Consider the following 26,769-nt stretch of genomic DNA (forward strand, 5'->3'; position numbering starts at 1 on the left):
CTCCCAAGGGAATACGGCTGGGGTAACCACTAACCAATCTTTGGATCACTGTTTCTAGCCAAACTGTGATCAGAGAGGGCTCTCTCTTTATGATTTGTATCTGTTATGATAGTGTTTTAGGCTAGGTATTATGCACAGGTTTTGTTTATGTTTTGGTTGAAGAGTTTCTTTCAGGTCTTGTGATGTAGTGTTCAAAGAGTCAAATATCATTGGGAAATGGAGTCTATGGCTGCAGGTGTCTAGAAACCTTGAGGTGAATTGGTGAAACTTACAGGGCCATTTGGATACTTCATACAACAAAATTTTTGATTTATAACATGAACAGGTGAAACAACCAGTGAAAGCATTTAAGAATTTTCACTAAAGTACTTAAGTATTTCCACCAAACTAGGTATGAGAAACGGATAGATGTCTCAGGAGCAAACTTGAATCCCTGGGAATGTCTATCACTGCAAAAGATATAGTTTTAAAGTGCAGCAATTAAGAATTACACTTCATTCACTGTATCTGAAGAAAACATGGATAATAGCTTAGATTGAGTTCAGGGTAATCAGTGATTAAATCCTGGAACTATTCTTCTACTTTGCTATTAAGTGTAAAACATTTAAACAATAAAAGAGAACAAAAGACTCGAAAAACATGTAATACAGAGATTTAAGAAAGACTTATTGTTTTATGAAACACTCTGGAATCCTGCAACATTCACCATTCATCACAATGCATCAAGGTACGCCAAGCTTCGGAAATTCCATTCACCCTTTGTATTATTTCTCTGAGAATTTTACAGCAAGTGAGATCCCCAAAATGAAAATAACAACAACCCCTTAAGCTTATGTGCGGGGCGAATATATACTTACGATTTTTACAAAAATATCTGAGTTCTAAGTTATCTCAGACTTAATATTCTCACCAACTTTTGAGATATTATTATCAGAAATTTATTACAGCATTGAATACAAAATAAAGGCGTCTTGATGTTCTGTCAGAAGATATTTTGGCCTTTGGGAGCTGCTGAGTCGGTTGGGATATTTTGATCAGATGCTGGAGAACTCGACTTTATAGCTCGTGCGCTGTATTTTTGGGTCTGCCACCTGTGATTGTGATTGCTGCTGTGGTGACTAAATAGCCCTGCTGAGTTGGCTCAGCATCTGTCTTTTCCTTGTAGATTTATCCACCAAAATTATGCCTGTGCATGACTGCTCATAAACTGGAGAAAATTAACGCTACAGGTTCTGGCTTGATAAGATTATCTGTGTCAAATTCCTCCAGACTTCCTGTGTGGGCAATTGGTGCTTCATGATTGCCTCCATAGTTTCATCTGCTTCTGTATACTTAAAGAAATTTGGTGGTGCATCAAACAGGTGATCAATTTCATTCATAATAAAAAACAGGTTGTCCACCCTATCATACAAATTCTGCCCTGATGCTGGCCCTGTTTCTGCTGAGGTACTGGGTTGTTTTGCAATTTGTGCTGCAGCATGGGCATCAACCCTTTTGATGTAGTTTTCCAGGGTAAGCAGTCTTCCTACACTGCTTAATATGCTGGGGAGGCCTCTGTTCTGTAATGCCAGGAATCTGTCCAGGAATTTGTTGATTTCGGTCTGCATATCCTGTGTTCTCCTCTCCAGCGTCCCAACTAGGCTTCGTAGTGTCAGGACTCTTTTAACTACTGAGATTGTCTCAGTCCTGTTAGCAATTCCCATGGTAGCTAGTTGAGAGCTAGTTTTGTTATTTAAAATATTGATCATTCTGCTGGCAGCATCTGGCATGTGGCCAAGGCTTGCTCTAGCTCTGTATATTTCCCTGTTTGCCTTTGTAATGAGTACTATTTGCTCATCCATAGTCTCAATATACTGCCACTGATTGGTGATGGACCGACCAATGTTACCCCAGAGGACTGCTTTTAACTCTGCTGTTACCTTTTCTAGTGTGAGCTCCTTTTCAAGTTCAGTTATCCTCTTCTTTAGAGCTTTTACTTCTCGTTCCTTTGCAGCCTCACTCTGCTTGCTCTTATCAAATCTTTCATTTACTTTAGTCAAAGATTTTTTGACTTCATCAAGCTCTTTCATTTGAGCCTCAAGAACTTGGATTTCGGCTTGCAGCTTCTGCATATCCAGACTAGGAGTCTGCTCTGTTGTTGGTGTAGCTGTTGCTGTAGCTGGTGTTGTAGGCCCTGTCTGTTGAGGAGGAGGAGTAGTTGTTGGAGGGGCTTCCTCAAGATTGATTATTTCAGGAGGAGGCTGGGAGGTTTGGCCCTCTTCTTTTTGCTTTAATGCTGTCTGTAGTGCTGCCTTTGCAGCTTCTAATTCTCCTAGTTTGTCTTGAGTCCGAACCAGCTCCTTGTACAGAGATATCATTAGATCTGTGGCATCCTTTTCCAGCCTTTGCTGGGCAACCTCATCTATTTGCGGATGGATGGTAGCTGGGAGCTTGATTTTCTTTCTTAAGGCCGCCATGTCTGCATCCCTTAGCTTCAACAGTTCTTGGATACCTTTAACATCTTTAGGATCATGTCCCATTTCTATGATTACATCTTCCAAGGACTTGATTCTGTTGTCCTTGGCTTGTGATGATGCTCTCTCCAATTCCAGCTGAGAGGCTGTATTATCAAGGCTGCTTTTCAATTTGTAATTTTCCAATGTTTCATCTGCCAAGGAGGCATACACCATTTCACCAGTTTGTTTATGCAGTTCAATTTTATCCATAGGGTGTATGTCTTTGGCCAGAACCTCCATGTTGGTCCTCAGGTAATCCGAGGCAGATTGGGGATGCAGAGTTGTGGGCATGAAGTGACTCATGATCATTTTGCCTTCACTTACATCAAAGGCAGACATGAGTCTTTGCTGATTGGTGGGAGCCAGGTTCAGCAAATGATTGTACAGCTGTATTTTAATAGGATCACTCCTCCTTTTAATGTCGATAAATTGCTGTTTGATGCTTACCTGTCCTTCTTTGTGCTGGCTGGAGGAGCTGACCTCTCCTCCTATAGCTCTATCATGTTCATGCTGGAATGAACTGGCTGAAACTTCTCCGCTGGGTGGGCCCATGCCCGTTGCTTGTCTTATTGGTATGTCATCCTCTGGAAAGTCATTTAATCTTTGTCTTTTCTCTCCCTGATTGATGGATGAAGTCAGGGGAGTCTCTCTATCTCTTTTCCTGGTTAAGTCCTCCTTTTGTGGGGTTTGGAGGACCGAGGTATCAAAAGTAGTTTCTGCCCTAGGAGGCACTATTTTCTGAGCCTGTTGCTCAGTGGAACTTGGAGCATCAATCACTCTTTCTTGCTGCAAGGGCTGCTGTTTATTATATTGTACCTCTTCTTGCTGCTGCCCTTCTCCCTGCTGCTCCATCTCTTCTTGCTGCTGTAGCAATGTCTCCACTTGCTCTTCTGTCAATGGAGGTGGCTGCTCCACCTGCTTCCCTTTATCTTTGCTGGCTGTCTGCGGTGCTTTCCCGGCAGTTTGCTGCTGTGTTGTTGATGATGTAGCAGCTGCTCCAAGCTGTTTTTTGTATGAGAGGGGAACCTGTCCACAAGTTTCTAAGTCAGCTTCCTTTTGAATATTTCTAGCCTCTCTCTCTAGTAGCTCTTCATCAGTAATTTCCTCTTCTAGGGTACCTTCTTCCCAACTTAATGCATTGGCATACTGTTCAATCTCAGGTTGTCTCTTGTGTGCATAGCTACCCAATTTGTATTTTATCCTCCTGAGGGAGACAAAATGATTGGGGTCATAGGGTATCCATTCAAAGCTAGTTTGCAGTCTGAGGCCCTCTAGGATATTGTTTGCCTCTTTCCACCCCTCCTCTTTTCTGTTGTATAGGAAAGGACCCAGCTGGCTCCTTACTTTTAACTGTGACTTCTTGTTCTTGCTCTGAAAATGGAGGTAGTCTGAGTTCCCAAACTGTCTGAAATATTCCAAGGCAAAAAGCCTCATGGGGACATACCTTGGCAACCTAAACGGGTTCAACTCACAGCCATATATTCTGATGACTGTGTGTTTTTGGTAGAGGTACCAATTACCAATGCTGTAGGATTTATTCAAATGGAGAATTCTCCTCATGTCATCAGTTAGTCTTGGAGGAGGAATACCATGCAATACTGTCATGGCTGGATAAACGAATAAGTCAATGAACTCAGAGTATATGTAAGGTGATACAGAGGTATGATGAAAAACAGAGGTCCAGAACACAACTGACCTTGGATTTCCCTGGGCATTGAGTTGCTTCAAAGGAAAAGAGAAGGTGGCTGGCTGATAAAACAAGAATAGGTGGTATATGTATGAGGTATACCTGAATAGTCTTTCCCTCTTCAAGTTCATAAACTGGTCATGGATTTTATCTGCAATGTATGTAGCATAATCATAATGTACAGCTGGGGGCTTACCAGGAGAGAATAGAGACAACATTGCCATTATGCTTTCATCCACATCCTCCATTCCCTTGAATCCTAGGGCATAGCTGATCAAATCCACTAACATCCTGCCCAATTCATTCAAGTACTGATATCCAATAGGAGGAGTTCTGATGGATTCAGAGCCTGGTTTTACAAACAGCTGATTGATTTTAATGAGTTGGTCACTTGACAGCTTGCTCCCTTTCTTTATCAAATTCTGAATATGGAGGGGGGTCAATTGCTTGGCAGTATGGAAGTGCAGCATCTCATTTATACTCTCTGGGGTGATATGGAACAGGACTGAGCCTGTGGGGCTGATGACAGCTCTTTGGCTTGGGTCATAGCATTCCTGGCAGCTGTAGACCAACTCTGGCATAGGATTTACCTGGGGGAGGTTGTAGATGGGCAAGTTTGAGTCCCAAATCCCCAAGATGTCTGCTCCACTCAGGTGCTGGGCTTTCAACTCATTCAGCATCTGAATATTATATTTGGAGCCCATAAGAAACCAGTCCAGCATTTGATAATCCATATCTCCCAGGGCTTTCCATTCTAATTCCTGGTGAGGAGCGTTGAGGGGCTTGATATTCAGAGCAATAGGAGTGTCCATGGTTTTCTTTAAGCTCAACAACTGTAAGTGAACGGCTTAAAAGGATCAGCACAGCACAGAAGTGATTTTTGTAAAAACAGTTTGAGTTTCAGGTACCAGAGGAGGAAATTATACAACAGCAATTGAAATACTGTTTATATCAGGAACAGGGCTACTGTCTGGTCTCACTATGTCCTCTTCAGCAGGTGAATTCAGTAAACAAAAGTCTTTCGGGAATGCGCAGAGAATACCTTTTTTTTAGTGAAAGTACAGGCAACAAGGCTCAGCTGGCGTTTTTGGACTTCACAATTACAAATGGGGTATATGCAGAGGGAAATGGCCGGTGAAATTATGAGTTTTATCGTCTCTTTAGCCCTCTGAGTAATTTTATTTTCAACTGCAGGCGTATGGAGGATAGAAAACGGAAAATACCTGGTAATTCACGAGCAGAGGTCGTGCACGCGTGCAAGGTTGGTGCTGTGGAGGTCGCCTTGGTCAACTGAGTAGGTTGGCGGATTTCAGGACGTAAACGGTCATGCAGAGGAAACAGTAGAGAAATGCATAAAAAATGGAAAGAAAAGGCGTTTTTTGGCTTAATATGGGCTTTTTACGATTTTGGCGCTTTTTTAGTGATGACGTCAGCGGGTGACGTGGCGGTATGCTGTTGGTCCATGGAGGATGGTGCGGTGGCAGCCACGTCAACGGCGAGGTGGACAAATAACGGAGATAAGGACAAGCGGACGTGACGCGGCGATATGCTGTTGGACAACGGTTGGCGGTTAGGACCGTAGCGGTTACGGTTAAGGCTAGCCGCTACGGTCTCTCGGGGCGGTTTGGGTACGGTCCCGGAAGTGTCAGGCCTTGCTCCGAGAGCCTTCATCGTGCGACGCGTGGACTGGCCCTGACGTGACGCAACGTCACGTTCTCGGGCGCTAAAGGTCCGCTGCGGGGGCTGCTCCGATATCACTGTGGATCGTCGGATCCTTAGGATCTGATCCGACGGTGGGCGGAGCAACAAAGTGCTCGGGTTATATGCGCGGGCGGAAAACTTCAGATTATGGGTTTTTGCAAGGTTTTTCAATGTATTTCAATTAAATTGAACCCGCGCGCTGATGCTTGGAATAAACGCCAAGGGGGGGTTTGGACCTTGGTAATTTTTTCAAAGAGGGTTTGAGGTTTTTTTTTAATGCAAATGAGGGTTTCAAAGGTAAGTTGGGCTGTAGCAAGGGGGAGTGGGATGCGATAGGTTCACCAAAGTGACCAGAGGTCATTTTGGTTCCTCTTTTTTTAAGAACATATGGCTATAATGCCAAGGGAAGGGGTATTTATAAGATTTGGGGCTTTATACACCATAGTGTTAATATTATTAGGGGAAGGGTAAGATAGGGGAGCTATATAGTAAAATTAGAGGTTAATATGAATGAAGGGAGCAAATGAAGGGGATCTCACTGAGTTTATCTGAAATTGATTTAGTTTAGAGACTAGATCAAAATGAAAAGATTTTAGACAAGAAATGTGGCTTCTGAATGAACAAGAACCACCATAAAACCATGATCTCTCTCCATGAATCTCAGCTGAAAAGGGAATGTTAGTAATGAAATGAAGGGGGAAAGGGAGGTTAGTCATGCTCCTTGCTGCAATTTGATGGAATTAACCACTTTGTCCATTGATAGATTTTGCCTTGGCAAAACACCTTTTGACATATGTGCAATGGTGAAAATACCCTTTCTGCAACCACAACTGCTTACCCAGCTATTTTCCTAGCATTTTTTGTTTCTCCTTGGAGGGTGCACTTGGACTTGCAAACCCTTACTTGCCTTTTCTTTTCTTTGGCTTTTTCTTTATTCTTTTCTATCTACTTCTACCCTTATTTCTTCCAAGGTCCCAGATTGAGCTGTTGGGAACCTTCTCTTCTCTACCTGAACTACTTGTCTGCCAAGATTGAACAGTTTGGACAGACTCCTTTCTCTATTCTACAACAGAAAATTTAAACATGGCATGATCCAGATTAGACTTTTGGACCATCCATCAAAACTTTGAGGCCTTACCAAGTTATTGTCACAAATCAAACTTTGTAGGAAATATGTGATGTTTGAGTCATCAAAGCAGAGCATATTTAGACCTTCCATAGCCAATCATGAAATATGAAACCTATTGGTATAGGTATCCAACAGACACAACAGAACAGATGAAGGGGGAGGAATTAATGGAAGAAGAGAAAGAAGAGGATAAGGACAAAACACCAGATAAAATCCTACAGACAGAAACGACAAGGAGAGATACAAAAATAGAAATGGATCATGAGATGACCCATAGTGAGATGGAAACAAAGGATCAAGAACTTCAGGCGATTCTTGAGAAAGAGAATCTTAATCTGGAAGATTTCTTGTCTCAAGGAACTAAAGGAGGGATAGAATCTCTACCTCCAGAGGAGTTCAATAAAGTCCAGCAACTATATCTATGGAAAACCCAAAACATAGGACCCGAGAGGCAAAGAAGCAAGGAAAAGCAGAGCAATGAAGGGGTAAAAATGACAAAACCCATACCTGGATTAGAACCCAGAAACAGAGGAAGAAAAAGAGGTCAGAAAAAGCTGAACGAGTTATTAATGGAATGTGGAAAGCTCATGATAGACTCAGGTAAGATGAAAGACCTAACCAGCTACTCCTTTACAAATCTTTAATAATGAAGTTTACTTCTTGGAATATTAGAGGTCTTAATAGTAAAAGAAAGCAGAGATTGATTAGTAACAGAATGAAACAAATAGCTCTAGATGTGATCTTCATCCAGGAAACCAAATGTTCCATTCATAGATTAAAAGAGATCAATAGCAGATGGCTCAATAGTTATGAGTTCCTGGAATTCAAAGCGGAGAATACAGTAGGAGGTATACTCACCTTTTGGAATCGTAAGAAAATAGAAATTTTAGATGCGGAGGCATCTCGAGACTATCTTTCTGTGGTCATCCAGCCGGTAGGAGACAAGGAAACATACCTAATCACAAATGTGTATGGACCTCAAAGATTGGAAGGAAAGCTAAAATTTCTTGATTCTCTGGAGGAACTCAGGGACAGACATGCAGGCATGCCTTCGATACTGGGGGGAGATTTTAACATGATTAAATCGCTTTCAGAGAAAAAAGGTGGAATAAGAATTCAAAGTAAAAACTCTCTGAAGTTTCAGTCTTTTACAGATATTATGAAGTTATTAGACATGGTAACTAGCAATGGAATGTTTACTTGGAACAACAAAAGAGGAGGAGAATCTCAGGTGGCTTCAAAATTAGACAGATTCATGATATTGGAAGACCTTATGCTCTGTAATAAGGAAATTTCAGCACGAATCCTACCCTTTGGAGGATCTGACCACTGGCCCATTCTTCTGGAGGTGCAGAGTATTGGCACTCCAAGGAATAGACCTTTTCGATTTGAGAACATCTGGATTTCTCATCCAGATTTCAACAGTAATATTGCTAAATGGTGGTCAGAAGATTTGAACATTTAGGGCACCAGAATGTTCCTTCTTCAAAAAAGACTAAAACACATCAAGATTAGGCTCAAGGAATGGAACGAGAATGAATATGGCAACATTTTTGTAGCGAAAAAAGCAATAGAGGGTAAAATGCAGGATCTCAACTAAGTCCTTATCACAGACGAATTTGATGAAACCAGCAAGCATTATGAATCAGGTTTCGCACTATGGCACAGGTGTTGTCCTTGATGGCAACTCACTCAAGTGGAAAATCACTGTTCAGGCTCTCAATATAATAGAAAATAAGATACCCACAGGTGCGCTTAACAAAAGTTGCGGACCCACAAGTGCCCCAAACAAGAAGTGCGGACATACCCGTAGGTCTTCCGAACAAAAGGTGCAGACGTCAAATTCACTCACTTTCATGTAGAGAAGCGCGCGCATGTGGGAATTTTTATGATTGGTCCATGGTATCTCGTCTGACGTGTTTGATCCTATGGTTTTGGTCTATGGTATTGCTTCTAAAATATTGAACCCCGGTTTTTGGGTCCCTTGTATTGGCTGTCTATGGTTTTGATCCATGGTTTGAGTAAGAGCTTGCCTATAAAAAGGAAAGGAGATTAATTGGCTAAGCACTTATGTGTGGAATATCTTAAGAGGAACAAGACATGAAATAATTGTAATCGGTTGGTGAGTTATAGTTGAACCTGAGCATGAGAAGACAGATCAATTGAGGGGCCGTGATCTCTTTGGCGCATGATCAGATCTGTGGATCTGACAGTCTGTGGCACATTGGAGGACTAATAATTTGGCTCTATTCGGAGGTCCGCAGGTGATCCGCAGCGCAAGTTCAGTGGTGTGCAGCTCACCGACAAGATCAGGTGCGGAGGTACGTAGTCCAGTAGAAGGTGCAGTGCGAAGGTGCGCAGTCCAGCAGAAGCCGCAAGTGCGGAGGTGCGCAGTCCAGCAGACAGATCAGGTGCGGAGATCCGCAGTCCAGTAAATGGCGTAGGTGTGGAGGTGCACAGTCTAGCAGACGGATCGGGTGCAGAGATCCGTAGTCCAGTAAACGGCGTAGGTGTGGAGGTGCGCAGTTCAACAGACGGATTGGGTGCGGAGGTGCGTTGTCGAGTAGACAGAGCAGGTGTGGAGCTACGCAGGCTAGACACAAAAGAACTACGAATATTCGCAGGTTTCTATTGGTGAAGTTGCAGACTTTTCTTGAAATATTTTTTGACTGCCTTTTGTCTATAGCTGCAGAATTCTGGGTTTAGATTACTGGTATTTCTTGTCTGGTTATTGCATTCTGAGAGGCTATTGGTTGATTCATTAATTGATTGTAAAAGGAGATTGGTTGATTCACATGTACTTGATGATTATTTTATGTTCATGGATCTAGTATGAAAATTAATGAAACGTGGTCCTTGGAAGAAAAGAAGTAGGTCAGCACCTACGTACTAGTAGCTTAGCTAGTACAAGAGCTAAGGGGGTTGTAGCTCCCTTCCAGGAGAGTGTAGAAAACGAGAGAGGGTTGTAGCTCTCTGCAGGTTGCAGCTTGCATACTGGTAAAGGACTGCACCAGTACAGAATCATTGTAAAAGAAGTTTCTAATTGAAAGAAGATAGAGACACATTGCAGCAGGTGGTTTTCACCCACATTGGGTTTCCACCTTATATCTGGTGTTCTTTGGTGTGACTGTCTGTTTTTCTTGTTCCTGTTCATTATTATATGGTATTGACATTCAAATTAATGGTCAACATCTGAAGAATAAATTAAATTATAAATCTAGAGGGAATATTGAAAAGAATTTGATAATATTGATTCACCCCCCCTCTCAGTATTATTTCCAACAATTGGTATCAGAGCAGGTCCTTCAGAAGAAGCTTGATCGCTTGAAGGAAGATCTATCATCATGAGCAACTACGAGAGAGAAGCATTGATCAGGCCACCGATTTTTGGTGGGACAAACTTCGTATATTGGAAGGTAAGAGCCACTGCCTATCTTCAATCTCTTGGTACAAAAGTATGGGATATCATAGATACAGGGTACACTTTTCCGTCAGCAACACCTATAGATCCGGATGGTAAGAAGCAATATGAAACAAATGCAAAGGTTGTTAATACTCTATTAGGATGTCTATCTCAATCAGAATTCGTAAAGGTTATGCAGTATAAATTCGCAAAAGAAATATGGGACAAGATTGTTCTGAGCTATGAAGGAGATGAACAGGTAAAACGAGAAAAACTTCAAACCCTCAGTATTCAGTATGAAAATCTCAGAATGCACAATGATGAAAGTGTGGCTAACTATTTCATTCGTGTAGATGAGATTGTTAATTGTATGAAAAACTTGGGTGAAGAAGTAAAAGAGGCTGTTGTGGTTGAAAAGTTTCTAAGATCCTTGTCCCCTAAATTTCAATCTAAAGTTTCTGCAATAGAAGAAAAGGAGAATCTACGAAACCTCACTATGTCACAGCTGCACAGAATTCTGACCGCTTACGAAATGAGGAAAGGAGGACCATCAGACAGAAGAGAAGCTGCATTCAATGCTTCAGGCAAAGGATATTACTATGAGTTAGGACATCTATCAGAAGAAGACGAAGAATCAAATTTTGTCAAGAACCTTCAACGGGGTGCTGGAAGATTCAGAGGTAAGTTACCTTTCAAATGCTTTGCTTGTGGAAGAGGCGGTCATTATGCTGCAAAGTGTTCTCATAAAGACAAGCTTGATAAAGGTAAGGAACCTGTCAGATGGAACAAGAAACAGAATGTAAATAAGAAAAGTTATTACACTCATGAAGACAGTGACGGACTTTCAAATAGTGACAAAGATGAACGAGGTAACAATTATAGACTCTTAATGGCTTTTGAAGATGATGATTTCACGGATGCTATAGATGAAGAAGGTATGTATGAAGAGATTTCTAAACTTAAAATTTGTTTGAAAGAGAAAAATATGATTATTGATACTCTGCAATTCCAACTGGCTGAAAAAGAAAAACTTCATGAAAAGTTAGAATGTGAAATTGTTGGTCTTAGAAAAGAGATTGAGAAAACAAAAGCTCTTAATCTTAAATTTATTAAAGGATATGAAACTTTGGATGAGATTATCAATGTGCAGCATTCTCCACTAATTAAGACAGGTCTGTGATATAATGAAGAAGCATCTCAAGCATCCACCTCCAAAATTTATCTTGATGCAGCAAGGAGGAGCAAGCAAAGGCCTAATAGAAATCATCAGGTAAATCAGGGACAGTTTACCTCAAGAATGAACAAAGACTATCAGGTAAATCGGGGGCAATCTACTTTAAGGACAAACAGAAGCTACAACCAGTCTCAGGTAAAACCTTCTTAATTTGCCTCAAGAATGGATGGAAATAGAAACTACAATCATTTGGATGGTAGATTTGATAATCACAGGAGTTTCTTCAATGGCCAATGTTTCTCTTGTCATAACTTTGGCCACAAAGCAGTTCAATGTGTTTCCTATAAGACAATCATGACTAGAGAAGCTCAAAAACAAAGGAGCATGACTGGGATCATGAAAAGAACTTACAATAACTTTTCTGCTTACATTACAACATCATCACCATACTGGTGTGGAGGCGCAAGAAATCATTATTATTATATCTAAAAACATATTTTAAAACAAATAAATAAAATTGATAATTTTACCAAAAATTGTATATCACATTCTCAAAAACACAAAAATTTCTACAACCTTGATAAATAATCCAATGTAAATATTTTATATTTTTATTTTACTCAAACATAAATATTCATTTATTTATTTATTAAATTTAGTTCAACAACTATTAAAAAAATAAATTTAGATTATTAAATTTATATATTTGCTTTGTTTGCTAAATTGTGTGAGTCCTAAAATGACCACACACTAGACTTTTGGGTTGAGAAATCACAACCCTGGGGCAATATAAGTTGTCAAAATCACTCAAGGATGGCACTCAGCCTTGGCCACACCAACCCTTAACATGAGTGGATTGTTGCCCATTAAATTTTGAACCCATGACCTTCACATCAAGGAATGTCTTAAGAGTACACCCCATGACTGTGTATTCTACACCAAATGTACTTATATAAATTGATTTTAAAAATATTAAATATCTCATATCTATTTAAAAATATCAATCTAACTAAAAATATTCCCTTTTTAAATTAAAGAATCAAATTTTACACCTATCCACACATCTTGACACACCTCTCTTCACCACTTTGCAATAGTGAAGTAAAATGGCAACCTTGTAAAATTTTATTTATAAATATATTATATATAATTTTCAATTTATGTACATAAATATATTATTTAAGGTTTTATAAAAATATTTATTTATAATTTTTTTTACATTTTTCATTTACATATTTAATTTATTAATTAACAATAAAAACAGTTATGATGATGATGATGATGGTTAACGTCCCCTGAGACCAAACATTGGTCTATAGGACCTAAAAACAAATTATTTAATTTGATTTAAGATTTTATTACTATGCTCAAAAAGCTTGGAGAGAAGTCTTCCGAGCTCACTATAATTTTGACATTGTAAAAGGCTAGGCAGGTCAGTATTGTAACAAATATTGTGAAACTGAGATCTAATGTGGTTGTACGCGGGGCACTTTAAGAGGAAGTGGTTTTCATCCTGGATGTTCCTATTCTCACATATATGGCAAATCCTTTCCATCCATTGCCTTTTAAGAACTGTCCAACGACCTGTTTCACTATGGAGCTCATGAGAATTCGTTCTTATCTTTGCTATATTAATTTTCTTCTTTGAGCTAGTTAATATATATATGGAAAATATTATTCATTTATGAGAAGTAAATATTTACACTTTCTTATGTTTCTAGTAATAAATTATTTATTTACCTTCTTAAAACCCAAATTTTTAATCAATTAAAAGTAATTCTAAATGTTATTTATTCCAAAATTTAAAAAAATTAATTAATTAATTAATTAAATTATTTTAATTTATTTATTTACATTTTGGAAAGCTAAACTTTTAGTTAAATGTAATTTTAAATCTTATCCGAAAAACGAAAAACTAACTTTATATTTATTTAAGTAATGGAATCATGTGTTATTCCACACATAAGCCTTAAATAATAGGTTCATCTTATTCTGAAAACACAATTTTATCTTACCATAATATATGAAAGTCATCTAATTTTAAAATAACATTTAACCTCGTGCTAAAAACGAATTGAAAGTTTAGATTTCTCCTTTTTTGTTACTTTTATTTAAAAAGCTACAATTTTTTTTTAACCATTAAAATAATATAAAAAAAATTACATTATATTTTTTTTCTTAAAAAAATTAATATAAAGAAAATTCATAATAATATAATATAATAATTTATAATATTTATTTAATTTCACTAACCTTTCTAAATATGCAGAAAACTAAAACTAACAATCTCTTCAACACATATGGTAAAATTTTGATAATCTCAGCCATAATTTATGAAAAATTGGAAAACATAATAAAAATTCCATAACTTCATGATTACAGAAAAAACTAAACATTCATGAAAAAATAGAAAACAACGTAAAAATTCCATAACTTCAAGATTACAGAGAGCAATAACATCCCACAGTGGAATAAGGTTATGCAATATCAGGATTGCTCGATAAGATCTTCAAAAATACACACTTTTGCATAGGTTTGCCACTGCAATACACGTTAATACATGGTAATGCTATTTATAGTCACTGACTTTACAACTCAACCTACTACCAAACAAACTTTTCAAAAGCTTAAATAAAGCAACCACATTAATATTACATGAAACAGTGGGAATGTCTATTACCTCAGAATCTTCCTCGGAAAATATTCATTCCCATATATATGCGAAATAACATTTTGATAACCATAAAAATAAAATGTTATGGTTAACCTTGTTATATGTATAAAAAAATTAGTATTAAAATTATAAATGCAAGCATCACGGTGGTGGCCTGTGTGTTGGTTCCAGGGCTGCCCTTAAATATTCAGCCATCCACCGTCCTGAGACTTTTCAACTCCATATGGTTCTTGTTAACACAGACCAAACCTGACCTTCTTCATGAGAATGAAACATTTTGCCACGGCTGCTTCATCCCACGTGTTCAGTGGCAACTCTGAAATCCATTAGCGGTCCCACCATGAGAGGACTCCTGGTTGTATATGCAGATTTCCTCATAGACTCTATATTGAGTACTTTTGCGATGATCCTCAATCCTTGCACGCATCTTTGTAGGTCCAGAGGGTGAGAATAATATTTGTACTGAAATTGTCTGGGGGATGCCTAATACATAGCTAGAGCTTTCGACAATGGAAACGCCAATTTCTCAAATATGCTTCCACCATATACATTCTTGGGGTATTCTTGGGATATGAAGAAGCGCTATAATGAAAGAGTTTGCCCAAGTTTCTGCAATAAAATCCAAAACATCTTCAACTTGTAAAAAGCTACGCTCAAAAACATCCAAAACATTTTCAACCTGTAAAAAGCTACGCTCAAAATCATCCAAAAACATTTTCAACCTGTAAAAAGCTACGCTCAAAAACATCCAAAACATTTTCAACCTGTAAAAAGCTACGCTCAAAATCATCCAAAAACATTTTCAACCTGTAAAAAGCTACGCTCAAAAACATCTTCAACCTGTAAAAAGCTACGATCAAAAAAGAGGGCTCGCTCAAAAAGGAAGAAACATACTGCTAAAAGGCTAGCTTGCCCGGTATTCATTTGGCGCTAGCTTGCCAGGTATTCATGTGGCGCGTCAGTTGTTCAAAATTCAAATTTCAAATGAGAATAGAAAGCTTTAATTGCATTCTGAAGGGAGCAGGTCGATCAGTGGGAGAACGGAGGAGAAAGTACGGATACAGGCTGTGAATTACAGTGAAAAGACACAATGCGTCAGAGGCTACCGATTGCAATTAGTTTTCCGACATCGGGAGTGGGAAGGGTATATCCGTTAACGCCAACGGAAACGGAGAGGGCCCGCTGGCCACGTATGCGTACATTGTATATCGTGTATCGTATGTATCGTATATGCGAGCTTTCTCATGGAATGGTGGTGGCGTTGGCGATCAAGGCGGAGGCGGAGGAGAATGACCAGGGCTGTCCCGTCAAGCTCTTAGAGTGCATTAAATATGGTGTCTTAGAGGGCATTCAATACCCAATAGCATGGGTTTTATTGTTTGCCGACAATGGTTGTGGATTGTGTTACGTATCTTGCACGTTGAAAATTTGCAGTCAACGCATGCCCTGTGATATGCGTGTTAAAAATTCGAGATTAATGTAAAAGGATAGTCTTAACGTTTCTTGAATGTTGAAAAGTTATAGTCAACGCATGCCCTGCGATTTCCACGTTAAATATTTGAGATTAATGTAAAATAATGAGGAAATTCCATGGTTTTAACTAATCATATCCGCGCAATGCTCGGTTAACAAAATTACATGTACTGAAATTAGTTAAATGTAATAAATGTGTTACGGGTAATAAATTCAATCACAAATGTTACATCCCGGGTTGTCCACCTGAACCAGAAGTATAAATGCTATAACGAAAAATACAAGAAGAATTGTTCTACCGTTCACATCCACAGATCACATTTCCATAATCTTTCAATAACGAAGTGAACCCTCGCACTATCCTTCGTTATACTTTGCGCTTCATTAATCAGATCCCTTTGTTTCCATCCCTTCTTATGGGTTTGGAGGCTATTTTATAAAGGGATTTCTATACATTCTTCATCTTTACATTTAAAAATGACATTATGTATAAATTTATTACATTTACATTTAAAAATGGCATTCGGTATAAATTGATTCACTAATTAGAATATTAAAATTCATTAAAATATTAAATAAAATATATGTAATATTTTGGGTAATCTGGTATGAAAATGCATGGAGGTAGAATTTTTTTACAGAATTTGTCAACATGTATTTTTCTGTATTACTCTCCATATTCTTGAATCAATGACCATTGGATAAACCATCATCATTACACGGAATAATCTTTAGTAAAGGAATAGTAATGTGTACAAGAGGCATTCAATTTATAGATGTTCACTATAGTATCCATTACCTTCTAAGCATGCCCAAAGATTCAGTAATCAATGACAATTGTTGTATAGTTCAACCGACACCAAGGTTACCCAAGGTTTGGATGAGACATCAAAGGGTCTCTTTTGAAATGCAATATCTTCCTCACAAGCTACAACATCAAAGTCCATTATATTTCTTTTCTCATATTGTAAATATTATTTTGTCATGAAAATAAAAAATACCAAAGCCATGTAAGAGCCATAAGAATATTAAAAGTCACTAGGAGTTGAATAAGTCACGAGGTAGTTGAATAATCATACTGAAGGTGAAGAGTGAGCTACCCATTTGTATAAATTTAGCCTCGTGCCTTAGAAAAGGGCTTTTAGCACTTTGGGTGGCTATTAGAACTTAGGTGAATCTCAACACTCTTACCCTTGGTATTTTCGAGATTTAGTTGTAATGAGGCTAGTAGACTTATGTTGGAGATGATATGAGCAACCCACCTTCCACTACTGGGTTTTGATGAATTTTTCATACATGTACTTGCAATTGCAACATTATCAATGAGAAGCTCTTCACCTTTGGCAAGATTCTTGTGCACTCTCATGATGGTTGTGATGACTATCTGATACTTCTATTATGCGTGCGTGTTGGCTTTCACCTGAGTTATATGTTGAACTAATTTGTGGCTTGTTGCACATAGTGTTGTCATTGATGCCAAAGGGGGTGCATGCAAAGTAGCAGAAAGACCATCCTTAATGATCGAAGAGTAGCATATCGCTTTGTGAAGTAGTATGAAAACTTGACCTCTCACAAGGTATCATTACATAAGGATCTGGGTGCTTGAAGTTATTTTAGCTTTCAATGAAGCTAACATGTTCAAATGCTCCTACAAATAGTATGGTTTCATAGTGCTCGTTGATACATTTCCAAAGGTACATTCCTCTTAGAACAACTCCTCCTGGACAAGAAGTTATGTCTTGTTAACAATCAGTATTAGTCTGGGGAAAAAAATTAAAGGCCAAACTATAGGCCCAAACCCAAAATATTTAATTATTAAATATCATTCAAGTTGGGAGAGTATCCACCTTTGAACAGGAAGATCAATGGCCACCAATGTGCAGAGTTGCACACTGATTAACATAGTTAAAGATCATGCAAGTCTTAGATCCATCCACCATGCTCTAGACATATCAGCAACAAGATGATAGGAAAGATGATCAAGGTTTAACCAATCCCATTGGACTAATAAATTGATGATACATGGCAACAAATTAATGGATACTAACAATGTCCTATTAATGTTCGATACATGGCATAGTGCATACATGGAAAGATGACATAAGCTTGTCGATGTGGTGCTACTTGAGGTTGCCACATGGCAGGTGAATATGGAATTTTGAGTTATCCAATAGGAATAATATTGGACGACACATGGACCAATCAAGGCATGATATGTGCCCACTATGACATCAAAATAAGAATGACCAATGGGCCTTCGGTCATAATCATATGGCAAGATCATATGGGTTAAGAAGCTCCGAGTCTCTTCATCCAACATTAAACTTGGTCATATGGTGAATACCATTGGTGCAAAACAATTGGTTTAACTCCTTGAACCATGGGCCTATGGTCCATCATCCCCCATTGCACGGGTCCACCAAACTTCTATATATAAAACCCTACGAATTTTATAATAGAACGATAAAAAAGGTGAATAACTCTCACTATTATGTTTTCATGCAATCAAGTTTAAAGACTTCTATTGTTTTGGTTCACAATTTTTTTTTTTTCTTTATGAATCTCAAGTGTTACCCCCAAATTCTATTACTCTGACAAATCGAAACTAGTTGTTCTGGTTTTGTTAACTGGTTGGTTGAATACTATGGCTTTTCCTTCATTCTCATTAAGGTTGGTTGAGTTATGGAATGGCATATTGATGTAGCACATTTGTGCCAGTCCTATAGTCGAGGGCATTACATTGTTACCACAATAATGGAGTTTTGTGACCAAGTTTGTTGCCACTATGGATGTGGTCGAAGATGAAGTTGAGGCCATTACATTGTTACTATTTTAATGAACTTCTATGATCGATCTCGTTGCCATTGTGGACGAGGTTGAGGACAAAACCAAGGCAATTACATTATTGATATTGTAATGAAGTTTTGTGAACAAGTTTCTTTTCGTTGTGGATGAGGCCGGGGCCATTGCATTATTACCACTTGAGTATTGTAACCAAGTTTATTTCCATTATTGAAGAGCCCGAGGAAGAAGCCAAAGCCATCATTCTTGCCACCATGAATGAATTTGATGGCGTATACTATCACCAACATGGCCCTTAAGAGATGACAAGATTAAGAATAGTGAGTATAGTATAACTACATGGACCCATAAAGGTATGAAGAGTCAACATGGCATTCATTGAATATGGTGAATCCAGTATAATCAAATGAGGATCACCTAGCATGCCAAGGCACACTGAGAGTGCAACTGGTAAGTCAATGGAATAATATGTGGGTGGTTGAAAGTTTCACCTGTAGCACAAATAGGTTAGTTTATTTTTTTACTATTTTCACCCATTTTGTAGCTACATTAGCAACTTTTGGTGTCCAGGGCTAGAATCCAATAGTCATTTTATAGAACTCGTGTTGATTTTCTGTAATTTTCTAGAATGCCCTGAAATGATGATTATGTCAAACATTTAATTTAATATATGGCTTGTTATAGTTTTTGTGGTTTTTCGAGTCATTATTTATCCAAATTGAAAATCACAAGATGTTTGGAAATCAAGACTCAGAGATAGATGCAACTAGATAGATTTGATAATTTTGGCTCATGACTAATGACCAGAATCCATTGTGTATGTTTGGAAAGTCTATGAAAATATTGTAGGTATCTTAGACACATGAAGATAACAAGTTTTGAGAAAAAGTTTGAATGATTAGATTACAATTCTGGTTGGAGCAGAGTTTTGGGGCAGCAGTATGACAACCAACAACAAAGATTAATAATGATCACAATTGAGACATTGGTTGCAGGTTGTGTGAAATTTTCATGGAAAATGATTAGTGCAATTGTTAGATTGTATGGCTAATGATTGTTGCAGTAGTAGGTTGTATGTTCACTATCAGTTGGTATTGTAGTTCAAGACTTTATGTATGACTCAATGATATTTTATGATTGTCGATCTAGTTTGAAAATGTGATGAAATAGAGCTCCACAATGAAGCAAAGGAATGAAGTTGAAGCCTTAATGAGGTTGGATCCTAGAGTAGGTTGGGACCTACTCATTTGCTAAGGTTGGAGCCTCAATCAAGTTGGAGCCTACTCAGTCTAGAGGTTGCAACCTTAATCAATTTGTAACCTACAATGAGTAACTTTTTACATCTTCAAGGTTAGAGGCTCAATCAGATTGTCGCCTACCACAAGTGGAAGCTTGCATATTTTTGGGGTAATTGACTCCCATAGGTTGGGGTTTGCAAATTTATGTAAAGGAAATGAAAATTGGGTATAACAAGATTCGATGGTTTTCTCTCATTTGGGTTTCCACCAAAAAAAATTGTCTCCTTGTGGTGTCATGCATTCATGTCTTGTTGTTTGCTCTTGTCATGCTACTGATATGAAGATGAATTGATATAACTAATGACATAATGTTTATGGTTCATTACTATATGGATGAATGTTAAGGAATATTGTTAAACTTTGAAATTGACCTCACATTAATTCACTACCCCCTCTCAATGTGACTTTTGGGCCAACAAGTGGTGATAGAGCAGGTGCCTTCAGGAAGATGTAACTACTATAAGGTCAAACATCTAGAAGTGATGGAAACTACCAAAGAATTGGGGAATCCCCCCATGTTTGATGGAACAAATTATGCATTCTGGAAGATAAGGATGGAAACATATCTCATCTCCTTTTGAGTAGAAGTTTGGGAAATTGTGAACACAAAATATAAAGTCCACAATGTTACTCCAATAGATGTAGTAGAGAAGGTAGTTTTCACACATAATGTACAATTGAAGCATGCTATCCTAAGAGGATTAGTGAAGTCAAAATTCATCAAAGTGATGCAATGCAATTCAGCACATGAGGTATGGAATAAACTTCAAAACTATTATGAAGGTGATAAGAAAGTTAAAGAAGTATGATTACAATTTCTTAGAGGACAATTTGAAAGTTTGAATATGGAAGATGATAAGAACATTGCTTCATATTTCCTTCATGTGGAAAACATAGCTAACTCCATTGTAGGTCTTGGTGAATATGTCCCTAATAGTTATATAGTTCGAAAAATATTGAGATGACTTCTATCAAGATTCAACCCTAAAGTCTTTTCCCTTCAAGAATTAATAGAAGCTAAAAAGATGGCAGTGGATCAAATCCATCATACTCTTTTTGCATATGAGTTGAGAATCGAAGAAGATAATTCAAGGGTCAAGGTTGCATTTTTCAAGGCGAAAAAAGATTAAAATAACCAAAAGGACAAAGAGGACTCTAATTTTTAGGAAGAAGAAACAAAGTTTGTTCAAAAACTCAAGAGAGGAACTAACAAGTTCAAGGGTGAGCTTCCTTTCAATTATTTTGAATGTGGAGTAATTGGTTACTATGCATCTAATTATTTGTATGCTAAGTTGAATGAAAGTGACGATGAATCCAAATTCAAACCCAAATTTCAAAAGAAGTAAATGCAGAAGACAAAGAAATTTTACTCAAAGGGACAAAGGGATAGTGAAAGCAATGCAAGCATGGTCGATGAAGAAAGAAATAAAATATTATTTAGTTGAGTTTGAAGAACTTGAAGTAGAAGTGGATATTGAAGGGGAAATTAGAACTCTTATGAAAATAGTCTAAATGAATACACTATTTTTTCCCTCAAATTTGAACTAGAAGAATAAAAAAGAATACAAGGATGCCTATCTGAATAGCTGAACGAGAAAGAAAGAAAAAAGTGAAAGATTGGAAGAGGAAGTTGTCCTCTTAAGAGAAAAATTGTAGCAACTTAGTTCAAAGTTCAACAAAAGCATTGATTCTCTAGATCATATTATTCACATGCATAGGTCTCCACTTATCAAGATAGGCCTTGGCTATTAAGAAGTTGAGGCATAAAAAAATAATGGCCCCCCTGGCTCATCAAGTCTAAAGAAAATTGATCAAACTTTTATAAAATCAAGTAATAGCTCACATGAATATCCAAATCAAGCAGTACATCAAGTCAAGTAGGTTCATTTCAATGATTTTCAAGGAAATTCCAAAAGGAATCAAAATGCAACAAATCAATAGAAAGGATCCACAAGTAAAATTAATGTGGGAAAAACAATATTGTTAATCACAAAGCATCCATTGGGCTTAATGGAACATGTTTAAAAATTGAATAGATAAATATGGCTCATGCTCAGGTTGAACAGCAAGGAACGATGACTCCTCCAAAAGGCATCCTTAGAAGATCGATATCTCCTTCCTTCCCAGGTATGAAATCAAATTTCTTGGTTATTGTTACTCATGTACTAAGTTTAGACATAAAGTGCAATATTGTTGCATCAATGATATGGTCATATATAGAGGATAAGAATTGTTGAAGACTAATGTTGAATGTCACACATGTCACAATGAGGGCCATATAGTATGAATTTACAAACTTAGCCTTGCATGGTACGATAAGGGGAGATTTCCTATGAGTGTCGGAAGATGGAGAAGAGGTTAAGGAGGACCTTCATTAGGTTTTTTTTCTTTGATCTAATCTTTTGGATAAAGACTCTTCAAGATCATAAATTTCTAAATCAAAACTTGAAGAAGCAATTATGAAGGAAGTATCTAGACTATGTTTTGATGGTGATATCTCACTTGTAAAAAGAATGCATGACCTCACGGAGAGTACAACAACATCTCAAGGAGAGAATACGAACAACCATAAGTAATAAATAGAAGCATAGAATTAGGGGGAACCTATAGTGGAAGCATGGTCATAGGGGGAGACTATTAGTTATAAAGATAAGAGAATGGTTTATGACAGGTCCACAAGATGATCAAGGAATAGGTACTCATAAAGGTTCATCTACATGTTAGCTTTTTGTAGATATATGTGATTGTTTTCCATTGATTTCAAAAGGTGAGAGATTGCATAAATTGATTTTACCAGGAAATATGGGAGGAATTGCACTTATTTTTATAGTGGGGAGAGATTGTACCACATTTCTTGGAGCCCTTGGTTTTCTTTAACATCCAATGACCATCAATATCTAAGGGTGTTTCCATCAATAACAAAGGTGGATATTGTTGTTGATAGTGTTGTAATTAAAGAAAAATGGATGTCATCGATGTCAAAAGGGATATATGGACAGTAGAATCAATACCATCCTTGATAGTCAAGAGAAACAGGTCACTTTGTGGAGTAGTATGATAGCTCGACCTTTCACAAGGTATCATTACATGAGGATGTGGGTTCTTGAATTTATTTGAGTTCTTGATGAAGCTAAGATGTTAAAATTATCTTACAAATAGCATAGTTGTGTAGTGCTCTTCAATTCCTTTCGAACAATATATTCTACTCAGAAAAAATCCTTTTGGATGAGAAGTTATGGCTTAAAAAATAGTATTAGTCGGGGGAAAAAATTAAAGTCCAAACTATGTGGACAAACCCAAAATATTTAACTGTTAAAGATCATGAAAGTTATGAGTGGATCCACATTTGAACAAGTAGATTAATGGATATGAGCGCATAGAATCACACACTAGTTAACATAGTTAAAGATCATGCAAGTTTCAGATCAATGACTAGATGGTAGGAAAGATGATCAAGCTTTAACTAGTCCCACAAAACCAATTGATTGACAACACATGGAAGCAGATTAATGGATACTGACATGGACCTATTAATTTTCAGCACATAGCATAATGCATACATTTCAAGATGACATCAACTTGCCAATGTGGAGCCACCAAAGGTTGCCACATGGCAGGTGAATATGGCATTTTGAGTTGTCCAATAGGCTCAAAATTAGACGACATGTAGCCCACTCAGGGTATGCCACATGGCCATTATGATGTCATAATGATGTCAGCAAAAGAATGGAAAATGACCCTTCATTCATGGTCATATGGGCTAAGAAGCTTCGAGTCTCTCTGTCTAACATTAAACTTGCCCATATCATGAATATTATCAGTGCAAAACAATTGGTTTAAATCCTTAAACCACAGGCGTATGGTCGACCCTCCCTCGTAACTCACGTCTGCCAAAAATCTATATATATGACCTAATAGATGTGTGAATAGAACGAACAAAAAGGTGAATAACTCTCATTGTTATGTTTTTTTGTGACCGTGTTCAGAGACTTATATTATTTTGGTTCGCAATGAAGTTTCTTGTTCATTTTGAATCTTAAGAGCTAGTAGACTTATGTTGGAGATAGTATGAGCAACCCACCTTCCACTATTGGGTTTTGATGAATTTTTCATACATGTAATTGTAATTGCAACATTATTAATGAGGAGCTCTTCACTTTTGGAAATATTCTTGTGCACTCACATGATGGTTGTGATGACTATCTGATACTTCTGTTACGTGTGTGTGTTGGCTTTCACATGAGTTATATATTGAACTAATTTGTGGCTTGTTGCACATAGTGTTTGATCCAGGTGGATATTGGTGGCCACCCACCTATCCCACCTAGACTTCCAGTCAGTTTCATTTGTTTCCTTGTTTATTTCAGCATTTACTATTTTGAGCAGTTTTTTGGGCCCTGAACTTTTGGAGTAGTTTTGACCCCCTAAACAGTGTTTTTTTGAGGTCTGAAATAGGCCCATAGCCATAAGTGGCTACGAGCTTGGGGCAAAACCTGTATTACTCAGAGAGACCTTTTCAACAAGGTATCGTACATGCCAAACGAAGATATTATGACCAAGTTATGACCCTGGGAAGTTGGCTACCCAACTAACCTCAATGGGGCCCAAAAACTCTTGGTGTTATATCTCTTGGGGTTAGGGTTTTGGTTGGTTAGGTTTTTCTCATGTTTTCCAATAATAAATAGGCCCTTTAGCCTCATTGTAACACAGTTCATAGGCATGTAGCAGCCACACCTCTTCTCAGAGATAAGCTACCATCGCCCGAGATAGCATTATTTCATTCAGTTTGTAAGCATATTTTAGTATCTGATATTAATGAAATGAAGTGTTATTTCTACTGCATCTTTGTCTTTATGGTTATATCTGTAATTTGTTGTGTTCCTGTTTAAATTCGGATCAATGTTGTCATTGATGTCAAGGGGGATGTCTAGAAAGTAGCAGCAAGACCATCCTTAATGATCGAAGAGTACCAAACTGCTTTGTGAAGTAGTATGTCAACTTGACCTTTCACGAGGTATCATTACATGAGGATATGTGAGGCTAGTAGACTTATGTTGGAGATAGTATGAGTAGGCCAATTTCCACTATTGGGTTTTGATTAATTTGTCATACATGTACTTGCAATTGCAACATTATCAATGAGAAGCTCTTCACTTTTGGCAAGATTCTTGTGCACTCTCATGATGGTTGTGATGACTATTTGATACTTTTATTATGTGTGCATGTTGGATTTCACATGAGTTATATGTTGAACTAATTTGTGGCTTGTTGCACATAGTGTTTGATCCAAGTGGATATTGGTGGCCACCCACCTACCCCACCTAGACCTCCAGTCAGTTTCATTTGTTTCCTTGTTTATTTCAACATTTACTATTTTTCGTAGTTTTTTGGGTCCTGAACTTCCGGAGCAGTTTTGACCCCCTAAATATTTTTTTTAGAGGTCCACAGTAGGCCCATAGACATAGGCAAGGGCCTGTTGCAAAACCTGTGGTACTCCGAGAGACCTTTCCAACAAGGTATCGTACCCACCAAACATAGATAATATGACCAAGTTATGACCCTGGGAAGTTGGCAGCGCAACTAACCCCAACAGGGCCCACAAACTCTTGGCGTTACATCTCCTAGGGTTGGGGTTTTGGTTGTTTAGGATTTTCTCATGTTTTCCAATAATAAATAGGTGCTTAAGTCTAATTGTAACATAGTTCAGAGGCATGTAGCCACCACATCTCTTCTCAAAGATAAGGTACCATCGCCCGAGCTAGTCTTATTTCCATTCGGTTTGTAAGCATATTTTAGTATTTGATATTAATGAAATGAAGTGTTATTTCTGCTGCATATTTGTGATTATGGTTATATCTGTATTTTTTTGTGTTCCTACTTAAATTTGGATCCGTGTTGTTATTGATGTCAAGGGGGATGTATAGAAAGTAGCAACAAGACTATCCTTAATGATCGAAGAGCAACAAATTGCTTTGTGGAGTAGTATGACCACTTGACCTTTCACAAGGTATCACTAGATGAGTATATCTCAAGTTCTTGAAGTTATTTTAGTTTCGATGAAGCTAAAATGTTCAAATGATCCTATAAATAGTATGGTTTTGTAGTGCTCATTGATACCTTTCCAGAGGTACATTCCTCTTAGAAATACTCCTCCTAGACAAGAAGTTATGTCTTGTTAACAATCAATATTAGTCTGGGGAAAAAATTAAAGGCCAAACTATAGACCCAAACCCAAAATATTTAATTATTAAATATCATGCAAGTTGGGAGAGGATCCACCTTTGGACATGTAGATCAATGACCACCAATGTGCAGAGTTGCACATTGATTAACATAGTTAAAGATCATGCAAGTCTCAGATCCATCCATCATGCTCTAGACAGATCAACCACAAGATGGTAGGAAAGATAATCAAGGTTTAACCAATCCCATTGGACCAATAGATTGATGATACATGGAAACAGATTAATGGATAGTGACAAGGGCCTATTAATGTTCGATACATGGCATAGTGCATACATGGCAAGATGACATCAGCCTGCCAATGTGGTGATACCTGAGGTTGCCACACGGCAGGCAAATATGGTCTTTTGAGTTTTCCAATAGGCATAATATTGGATGACAAGTGGCCTAATTCAGGCATGACATATGCCCACTATGAAATCATGGTGACATCAACATAAGAATGACTAATGGGCCTTCGGTCACGATCATATGGCAATATCATATGGGTTAAGAAGCTTTGAGTCTCTTTGTCCAGCATTAAATTTGGTCATATGGTGAATACCATTGGTGCAAAACAATTGGTTTAACGCTTTGAACCATGGGCCTATAGTCTGCCTTCCCCCTTTGTGTGGGTTCACCAAACTTATATATATAAAACCCTACAGATTTCATAATAGAATGATTGAAAAGGTGAATAACTCTCACTAT

General features: G+C 37.8%; 1 pseudogene; it reads left to right on the plus strand.

The window, feature by feature from the left end:
- Window positions 1-15,455: 15,455 nt before the first annotated feature.
- The window catches only part of LOC149237830 (glucose-6-phosphate/phosphate translocator 2, chloroplastic-like), a 35,207-nt pseudogene continuing 23,893 nt past the window's right edge, over window positions 15,456-26,769 (plus strand).

The sequence above is a fragment of the Pinus tabuliformis genome, chromosome 8, assembly GCF_031772625.1.
Source record: "Pinus tabuliformis cultivar Carrire ecotype Pingquan chromosome 8, CPIR1, whole genome shotgun sequence".
Classification (NCBI taxonomy): domain Eukaryota; kingdom Viridiplantae; phylum Streptophyta; class Pinopsida; order Pinales; family Pinaceae; genus Pinus; species Pinus tabuliformis.